Source organism: Amblyomma americanum, chromosome 11, assembly GCF_052857255.1.
Source record: "Amblyomma americanum isolate KBUSLIRL-KWMA chromosome 11, ASM5285725v1, whole genome shotgun sequence".
Taxonomy (NCBI): Eukaryota; Metazoa; Arthropoda; class Arachnida; order Ixodida; family Ixodidae; genus Amblyomma; species Amblyomma americanum.
This window is the reverse complement of record NC_135507.1, coordinates 88,089,600-88,100,353: the sequence shown is the minus strand read 5'-3', so window position 1 is coordinate 88,100,353 and position 10,754 is coordinate 88,089,600. Positions and strand designations below refer to the sequence as shown.

Here is a 10,754-nt window from a genome sequence, read left to right as displayed (position 1 = left end):
ATGTACCAACTAGCTCAAACCACCATTTTGCTAAAGTTCTAACCCTGTTACTCCTATTTATGTTATTTTTAAACATTTTACTCCTCCAGCGCTGTTTGCTGTGCTAACTTGTCTTATTTTGTTATTTTTATTACGTGACAGAAGCCAACAGCCATCGAAACCAAGGGGCATAGAATATCTTTACTTTTTTATAAATTGTGGTGTTAATTAATTAGAGATCAATAATGTAAATATCCAATCACATTAAGATAATTGATAAGAAAACAGTCGAAAAGACAACCGCATGCCGCCTGTGGGATCCGAACCCACAACCTCCGAATTTTGCGTCCGGTGCTCTACCAACTGAGCTACGGTGACACTATTAATCTCCAAATAATTAACATCACAAACTGGGAAAAAATCATCCCCCGTGCTGATTGGTTTTAATGGCTTTTGGTTTCCGTCATGTATGCCATAACGAGCACCTGTTTTCCCTTCACCTGTATGCTTAATATTTTTATTAAAATTGTTCAACATAAGCCCTTCCTGTTATATATTCCCGTATGGGATTGACAGTATATGTGCAAATTAATAAAAAAATAAAAAAATAAACAAGCAGCGAGGTAAGCAACGACGCTTCAGTGAAATAAAAGCGGCGACATAGGATACTGAAACCCCAATTTGTTCACGGCTCCCAGCTTCGACAGGTGCCAGAGATGGGGACAAACGAGAGGTGTGGGCAGGATAGCAACTCCCGAGAAAGGCACTGGTGCGGCAGAAGAAAAGGAAAAGAAAGGCATGGGTGTAAATCAAACAGCAGCATACTTCGCACGGCAGCGAAAGGGGACACGAGAAAAGACTGGCGGAGGTGGAGAGAAAGTTTGCGACGCGCGCGCCAGTTGCAATAGTATGCCAGATGCAGTACGGGCACAGACTTGCGGCGTCATCGCTGAATCCAACGGTAACAGTGATAATAATAATAATAATTGGTTTTTGGTGGAAAGGAAATGGCGCAGTATCTGTCTCATATATCGTTGGACACCTGAACCGCGCCGTAAGGGAAGGGATAAAGGAGGGAGTGAAAGAAGAGAGGAACAAATAGGTCCGTAGTGGAGGGCTCCGGAATAATTTCGACCACCTGGGGATCTTTAATGTGCACTGACATCGCACAGCACACGGGCGCCTTAGCGTTTTTCCTCCATAAAAACGCAGCCGCCGCGGTCGGGTTCGAACCCGGGAACTCCGGATCAGTAGTCGAGCGCCCTAACCACTGAGCCACCGCGGCGGGGCAGGGGTAACAGTCAGGTTGTGTGAATTTGTGGATAGCTCCCCATAAATGAGTACCGTGATTTTCGATATACTGTCCTCGGGTTAAAAGATGGTGTTTGGCGCTTTGCGGACTATCTATAGGCGCGAACTATATGTTATTTTTCTCTTGTTCTTAGCGGTTTATTATACAAATAAAAATACACTAAAAACTAAAGGAAGCGCGGCAGTTCCTGCGGCCAGCGGAAATGAAAGCGGCGGGCTGACGATAGCGGGGTGAAGTAGGGCAGTGATAGCGTGAAAGGACAGGGAAGTGCAATATGTGCACTATAGTTAAAAAATACAAAAGGTAAGCGAGTTCGCGCGCGAGTGTCCAGGCGCAGATGGAACTAATACTGCACGCAAGCGACCTCTGCAAACATTCGCAATACATACTGACACTTTTACGCAATTAATTAACCCAGTAAAGCAGGAAATTCTCAATGCTTGTTCTGTTACGCGGTTTTGTGATGCTTGTGCGGTACTTCAGGAAGGTATGCCACTGCCGGGCTAGTTGGTTCCGCATGTTAACTTGTGGAACAAGGCGTCACATCAACACAGACAAAAAGGCAGGCGCCATACGTTCATTGTGATGTACGTCACACACGTTTTTATGCGCTCGTTGCGCACCCGACTCCTCCTGGCTGTGTGCCACATGTGGAAAGTTTATTTTTAAAAATATTTTTTTTCCAGCTAACATTTTGCCCTGTGGACTTGACACCGGGCATTGACTGTATACCGGAAATTGCGGTAATAATAGAATAGAGTCCTTATTGTGGAATAGTCCAGTGCTCGTTTGGCTTGCACATCTTTCTTACCTTTGAAAGTCAGAAACTGACGAAGCAAGAATAGTAAATGCGGATGAAGACTTTAGCAGCACATTGTTTCTAGGATAAATTAGTATGCTCTAAACATGAACAAGACTCTGTGGCAGTAAAAAAGGACTAAGGTGTCTTCTAGCGCACCCCTTTTAGGGGAAGAATAAATTTCGCAGTAACTTTCGATCACTAAATATTAAAAATGCTTACTCTTTGCTAAGGAGGTATATTCCCACGGCAATTAAGCATAATAACTTGATACTTGATAACTTTAACAATTGGAGAAGGCTTTTGAACGCGCAATCGGAGGTCCGGAGGTTAGCAAATAGGGGAGATTGAAACCTCGGTTAAAATATTTCCAGCTGCTAGAACTTCGCATGTTTTGATGAGCGACTTTGTTTCTGTTGTGAACCGTATTTCGTATTTTTATTTTATTCATTTATTTATTCAAATTCCCCTAAAAGCCCTCTGGAAGAGAATACTACATCGAGGGTGGCGCACGAAAACACATTGTAATAAAATGTTAGAGCACGTGCAACAACAAAAAAGAAATAGAAAAATATGACAAAATACATAGACACCAATATCGCAAGTAAGATCAAAGTTCAGAAGAAAAAAAAACAAACTAGCACAAGATTAGAATAAATCACGTAAATTTGAAGAAATGGGATGCAGAATAAGAAAGCCGCACCAAAAAAGGAAACAAGATCAGAAGGATGGCAAAGGTAATAAGAAGTATACAACAAAAATACCCTCCCCCTTCCCAAAAATAAAGTACATTTTAACAGTGCACCGATACGCCACATCCTGATGTAAGTACGCAGCATTTCTTGAAATTTATTGGTTCGAACTTCGGCACCAGTGTCAGATGGTAGGTTATTCCAATCGATTGTGGTTCTGGGTATGAATTATTGCGCGTAGCGAGCTGAGTGACATGCTGGGCGTTTGACTTCGTAAGGGTGATCACTGCGGGAGAAAATGACAAGAGAGTGATTGACAAAAGTAGTCATGCAAACGATCATGATGATAAAGTTTATGAAAGAGCGATAGGCGAGCATGTTTCCGTCGCAGTGATAGGGGGTCCAGTTCCGCACGGAAATAGTCTTAAAAAATAAACCGCGTGATGAAAATGTCAGGAGTGCAAACTGCTGGGCTAGTTGGTTCATATTGCATAGAAAAGGAACCAGCGAAAATAGACGCAAGACAAGAACAAAGGAGGCACACACCACAACGCTGGACTTACAACTGATTTATTGCGATGAAAAAACCGCTCATTTTAAAGGAATTTCCTGCCTGCGCACCCACCCTACAGACAATACACTTCGCGCACCACATGATGACATGCCTACTATAACGATAAAAACTTGTACTCCTTTTCAGTGATAATCACAGACGGCTCGCTGACGCATTTCTGCTTATTCTTTCTGATCATGAATGCCTCCAATAGCTCACGCTCACGTTTAGATTTCCCCAGCCCGATTTTCGCTGGTTCCTTTTCTATGCTCTATGAAAATGTCAATTAGTGATGGAAATCTACCCTATGTCTAGGGCAGCATATGCGAGAGGATATCCTACTTTTTTTTACTCCTTTTGTGTTTGACTGTACAGCACAACGTCGGCAGCAGAAAGGCAGAAGGACCCGCCAGTGGTCAGGGTCAAAACACTGGCGGTTGTGGGCCGCTCTCACTAAACACGACGCTGAACTCGACAGATAACGCATGCGCAGGGCTGAACACCACGGAATTGGCCACGCACGATGTCCAACAATCTTTCTCCAACACACACATTATAGCCGCGCCCGGGGTGGAAAGCACAAGGTACAGTTGAGCCCGCTTGGGAAACATGAAATCACAAGGGCATCGGCCTGGGGTGACAGCGATAAGCAGGAAAGCCTGTGCCAAACAGTAAACACAGCAGAACATCGTGTTAGTGCTCGAGATAAGCACTCCGCTGCCCTCATTCCATCAAGAGACCTCTTTCAACTTTCCTATAGTCGAATACAATTCAAGAACGAATAGGCTTCGAACCGTCAAAGAACGCCCTTCCAGCCAATGTCGTCGGCCGATCCTGTAAACCTGCGGCGTGATAATGCAGAGAAGTGACTCTCTCCGACCATCTACGGTAGAAACTATCCTCTTTAATCTGCCACTCCCTGCATTGCTACGCTAGCAGGCTCATGAGGATCGGCATACGGCATACGCCATTGGCTGGAAGGGGGTCGTTTGACGAGCCGCTTTGTTCATGAGTTGTATCCGACTATAGTAGGCTTGTTTTCACTGTTGGCACTCAGTATTTTGTGAGAAGAAACAAAAAATGAGCATGGAATATTTGCCTGAGAAAAGTACGAATACAGAAACCGTTTTCAAGGAAACGTTACCGTGCATGTAGTGCTGGCCAATTACAAATTGCTTTTGCTGCAGATTTAATTATAATAATTTTAATAATATGAACTCTGTCTGGACACACACACACATGCCGCTTTCGTCCCAGAAATTCAAGCGCTTACCACAGCTCATGGACGCATTCATAAGCACTGGGCTTGCCTCATTGCATATGTTTGAAATTACCTGCTCAAGTACAGTTTGCTGACCTAGCCTGCGGCGTCGCGTCTTATGCTCTAGACATCTCTCGATTTTTTTGTTTCCCACTAACGGAAGCGGAGCCAGCCATACACAATGTGTTTTCGCTGTCAACGGGAGAGTACCCCCAGTACATTAGTGGAGCGGGGAGTCCTTCCTTCTTTCGGACTCACCTATTACATACGTCAAGGGAAGGGTGGGGGGGGGGGGGGGGCAAGGCAGTGTGTACTGCGCGAACTGAACTTCCATTATCGTAACTCTGTTGAGCAGCCTGTCCTGGTACGCATCTTCGACTGTAAGTAACTATCAGTACGCTTAGCATGTGCAAGAAGGCAACGGTAAGGAACCAACAGCACGCGATTTTATTCCTGACCGAGTGTTGATAAATTTCGGCACAATATCATTTTACACCCATCCCGAAACACCTGCACAGGAGAAATTGAGTTCTAATGACAAAAAGGCTACCTTAAACTGAATGAGGAACTTTATATGCAAGAAAAAGGAGAGAAAATGAAATAAAAAAATCGTGACCCCCGGCTGTTTTCAGATGGGAACTGCGATTGCATCAATACGGTTTCTTGGATGAAAATCACTGAGGCTATAGGCTACGGCGTCATTCACTTCAAAGCAGTGAGCACGGAGTGGTTTTCGCTGTTGACGCCAGTTTGTGGCGGGAAAATTGATCTATGTATAAATTCGGTTTTGCCGGCTACAAACACGCCTTTTGCTAACGAACAAACACCAGTTTATATAGACAAGAAAGTTCAAACTAACTTTCACTACAAACAAGGTAACCATGTGGGCTTGTTGGTGTATTTCAGACATAACTTCACCAGCGAAAGCACGAGACACCAGGAGAAGAACAACACAGGACAGCGCTGGACCCGGAAGACCTAACATCTCGTGCATCGTGTCTCGTGCTTTCGCTGGTGAAGTTATGTCTGAAATTTCACTACAAATACTATGAATGCATATGCATACGTGTATTTCAAACCGGCACCACTGACCATCCCTGTTATCTCCGGAAGTTGGCCCCGTATGATTTCGCTGGAGTAGATGAAGCGCACAAAAACACAGCACACAGGAAAGGAAGACACGAGACAGGTGCTACTTGCAACTGCTTATTGAATTCAAGAACGGCTTATTTATAGCCAAGAGGAAGGCGTGGTGGAAAGGGAGACAAAGACAATATAACAAACAACAGGTAAATGACTAGTGCGAGGGGAAGGATACTACAAAGTGGGGCAACAAAAGTGATTCAAATCTTTCTAAATTTATCGAAAAATATACTTTCATTCTTATGAATGACCAGCGATGGGGTGCTGACACAGGAACTCTCGCTTTTTTTAATCCGGTGGGCTTCTAGCAGTTCACGGGCAGTCTTATCTTTACTCCTACATAATATCTGAGTTTCTTGGAGCTTCGCTTCACAAATTTCTTGCTCTTTTTTGCCGCAGTCCTCGCAGTGATGCGGCAAATGTGATCCGGTGCCGGTTCTTAGCGAGCGTTTATGCTCCGTTAGGCGTTCATTAATACATCGGCCTGTCCACCTTTCCACAAGTCAGCGGGATGCTATAGACTACCCCCACAGCACATTTCAGAAAAGGGTTTGCATGCTTAGCTTCACATTCTGCTGACTTTGAACCAACTTGCCCAAGAACGTGTTCCACTGAAGTATGATTTCGCTTTGTTCGCAACCTCGAAAATACGATTGAGTGGAAGGAAAATTCTTGTCCATAGCAAATTGCCTCAGTAGGACAGACTTGCGGACTGGTTGGTTCATTTTCGACCAAGGTTAGAAACTGCGCCAAACGAACAGGGCGGGAGGTAAAGTGGTGTCGTGTTCATTTCTTCCCCTCTTTTCCTCCTCCTTTTGCGCAGTTTCCAACCTTGGTCGAAAGTGAAGACGCCATCGCAGTCGTCAGTGCCTGTGTACCCCTCTTTGACAACGCCCGTTTCCATGACAGCGCGAAAAAAAGTTTGGAAACTCGGCTGTTAAACAAAGTGCCGTGTCCTCAACGAAAATATACTGATAATATATACTTTCTCTCGAGAAAAACTTGCTCAACTATCATTTTTACCAGCCTTATCGATAAAATAACCCTAGTGAGTGTCACCCCCCCCCTCCGCCCCCCCCCCCTCCCCAGAAAGAAAATATATAACGTTGTTAGACAGCACGTGCTCCACGTCCCTTCTGCATTGGGAGCAGTCCTTCGCTTTCGCTGAGTTATGCCACTCCCCCAGATCGCACCGGAGAGGAACGGAGCGCTGTACCCAAAGTAGACCTGTCGGCAAGGAGCAAGACGCACGCTTGCGCTCACGAAGCACTTCTGTTGCCAACAGGAAAAGTCGCCGACATGTGACCCTGAAGACAGCTTCGCTCGACACACCCCGGCCCTTCGCGCTACATGTACCGCCAGTCAGCTCTCCACTCCTCACGACGTGAATAACTGCTAAGCGCCAGCTATGAATGGCGACAGCCATTTCGCTGTCCACAATGAGTCTGCAGGCGGACACAGCGGGTGGAGACACCGCGACTGCGCTTTTCTGTCGAAAAGGTCTTGCCTGACGGGGCTGGGCAGGCGAGAAGGCTATAGCATATTAGGCAGGGCACCCTGTGTATATCTCGACAACAAGCCCATTGTCATCACCCCCACAAAAATAGCCTATACACAGTCTATAGACTTCTTATATACTGCCTTCCTATAGATGTTTCTTTTTGTCTATTCATAGTCTATAGACTAAAGTCTACTAAAAGTGCATGACCATAGATTTATGCATTGTCTACAGACTGTCAATAGGATTTGTATTGCCTATAGACTGTTATCTAGAGTTTGTCTATAGAGAGTCTATAGACATAGATAGAAGTCTATGGACAGTCTATAGACTATATATATAAAGAAATTTTTCTACGTGTTAAGGCAGCACTGGCATACAGTTCAGCCAGCTCTCGTGGACTCTGCGCTTTTGCTCACGCTTGCACATAAGTGGAGACACTGACACGCAAGCCATGAATATGTAGCATACTGGGTGGAACAGCGCAGCCGGACGAAAGAAAAAAAATGTAGTAAATAAATAAAATATAGCTGCAAGCAAGCGCTCGTCTGTGCTTTTTTTTCTTTTCTGTCTGTCTTTCGTACGGCTGGCTGTACCACTCAGTATGCACCTATACCAACTCGCCCAAGCTTGCATCCTACAGAGTGGAATCCATTGTCCTATAACAAGTGTGCTGTACTGATGAAGGTTTGTTTTTGTCCAAGTTGCAATAACCCCCTACTTATACGCCCTTTGGCAAAGCGGGTGTTGCATTTGGGTTGCAAGCCCCAAGGGTAGCGTTGGCCTGGCGGCCTGGGGCAAAGCAGGAAACATCCGAAGGTCCCGGCAAAGGATGAGTCGACTGGCAACAGAACAACTTGTTTATTCTGGCATCGCAAAAGAGCAGCCGGTCAGGGCGACCACGTTACTCGAAGGAAGGAATCGAAGGCTCTCCCCCGCGTCCGGCGCAGCTGTCTTTTTTTATACCCTCGGAGTCGAGGGCAAGAGGGAACGGCTTGGGAAGAGTCATCCGATACGGCGACGCTTGAACATGTTCAGGCGAGACGGGCGCGTCCGCCAGGCCGGCGCCGGTCAGACCTCCTCGCCTCCCAGTTGAGGAGCTCCTCTCCCCGGCTGCCGCGCTTTGACAAGCGTGGGCAAAACAAGCACACACACACACACGCACGCACGACGACACGTGGCACTGAAACATGCCTGGACGCGCTTGGCGGGAGGCGTTGCGGCCGCGATGAACGAAGCCGCGGCGTCCGTTGCATCCGCGCCGGCTATACCGCGCGTCGTAGGTAGGCGAGACGTAACAGACCGCCCCGCCGGGAGAAGGAGATCCCGATGGTCAGGGGACTGCATCCGCTGTCCAGAGGGATGTCGCTCGATGATGCTCGTAATCGAAACCGATCGTCCCTCGACGTTGCTTGAGCGCAGCGCACAGAGAAGGCCTCGTTCTCGGGTTCAGGATCACATAGGACACTGTAAAGTCACTTCGGGAGAGTTGCCATTTTTGTGCTCGTTCCCAGCAAGCGTTAGAACTACGCCGAAACGCAACCGCTCAGTCAGCAAGCACGAGACAACCCTCACTAAGCTCTGCCAGGCTCTTTCCCCTTTTATACTACTGCCTAGTTCCTTACAGTAGTCAAGCAGCACTCAGAACGCGTCCACAAATTGGAAAATTGCACTAGAAAGCACATAATCACTTTGAAACACTAAACAAAAGCAATATGTTAAAAATCCTGCCTCAGGAAGAAAACATCAGTAACCAACAACTTTGAGGCGGATTCCTACGTTAGGGGCTTCGACTTAAGCCATCGGCGTTACCGTTGAGACTCCCCTTTTTGTAACGCACCTCAAAGGAATATTGTTGCAAAGCGAGGCTCCAGCGCAGGAGGCGGCCATTTTTGGGAGATATGGTCTGCAGCCATTGGAGAGGGCAGTGATCCGTCTCAATGATAAACCTCGAGCCGGCTAGGTAGCATGCCAATTTCTGAACGGCCCACACGAGACACGCACACTCTTTCTCGGTGGCGCTGTACGCCTGCTCACGACAGGTCAGCTTACGACTAGCATACAGGACGGGGTGTTCCACTTCTCCATTGTCCCTTTGGCACAGTACAACGCCCATGCCTCGCTCACTAGCATCGCACTGAACAACGAACCCTTTGGTATAGTCTGGCGATCGTAGCACAGGCTGGCTTGTTAGGGCGCTCTTTAGGGCGCTAAAAGCTCTCTCCTTTGTCTCGCTCCAGACGACTGTTTGGGGCTCTGTTTTTCTTAGAGCATCCGTCAGGGGAGCCGCGATATCGGAGTACCTGGGGATGTACCTCTGATAGTAGCCGGCGACACCCAAGAACGACCGAATATCGGTCTTCGTGCGCGGTTGCGGGAAGTCTCGCACAGCGGCCACCTTTATTTCAGAGGGGCGGCGACGACCCTGTCCAATCACGTGACCGAGGTAGACAACCTCGGCCTGTGCTAATTGGCACTTGGGAGCCTTGACTGTCAAGCCCGCTTCGCGCAGGCGGGTTAGCACTGCCCGCAAGTGTGCCATATGCTCAGACCAGGATGCGGAGAATATCGCTACGTCGTCTAAATACGGTAAAGCAAATTCTTCCTGTCCCCGCAACACTTTGTCCATGAGGCTTGAAAAGCAGTATGGCGCGTTCTTCAAACCAAAACTCAAAACTTTAGGACGGAATGTTCCCATTGGTGAAATGAACGCCGCATACCTACTAGCCTCCTCTGTAAGTGGAACCTGCCAATAACCCCTGACAAGATCTAGGGTGGAAATAAACTGAGCGCTACTAACTTTCTCAAGGCGCTCCTCGATGTTAGGGATCGGATAAATTTGATCCTTAGTGATAGAATTAAGCCTGCGGTAGTCGACGCAAGGACGAGGTTCCTTGCCCGGTACCTCAACTAAAATCAAAGGGGAGGTATAATCACTCTCACCCGCCTCAATAACACCGAGCTGTAGCATTTTCTTTACCTCAGCCTCCATAATATCGCGCTGGCGGGGTGACACCCGGTACGCCTTGGATCGTACTGGCTCTGGCGAGGTAAGTTCTATATCATGAGTAAGGACAGAAGTCCTACCAGGCCTCTCAGAGAACTGACCTTGAAACTCTTGTAAGAGTTGGTGTAGTTCGGTTTTCTGCTCAGCTGACAGCGGTGCTTTAATGATTAAGTCACTAATGACCTGATCGGTGTCTTCCCTGTTCGTAACTGAGCCTAGTCCCGGAAGCTCGACCGGAAGCTCTTCTAACTTTCCCTTGTCGGGCATTTCCTCTCCAGTACCTGGTGCCTTCAATGCTACAGGCTCAATTTTATTCAGTTCGGACGTGCTCTGAATATCAGCTTGCTGCGCCTCCGACCCTTTCTCATTGCTCGACAACGTCGGCCCCGCAACTACCGCCTTTGCAGCGAGCTCCCGAACTCTCGGTCTGGTTAAGGCCTGAACGCTAGCCTCACCAAACAAAAGCCCCTTCTCGCGCAGGAGGTGATCGGACCTGTTCGAAAAAAGATA

At 47.3% G+C, this 10,754-nt stretch overlaps 1 non-coding gene across 1 annotated transcript; it reads right to left on the bottom strand.

Annotated features, from left to right (window-relative positions):
* Positions 1-284: 284 nt before the first annotated feature.
* Positions 285-357, bottom strand: TRNAL-CAA (transfer RNA leucine (anticodon CAA)). Its single transcript has one exon. It is a non-coding gene; the product is annotated as a tRNA-Leu (tRNA).
* Between the last annotated feature and the right edge of the window lie 10,397 nt (positions 358-10,754).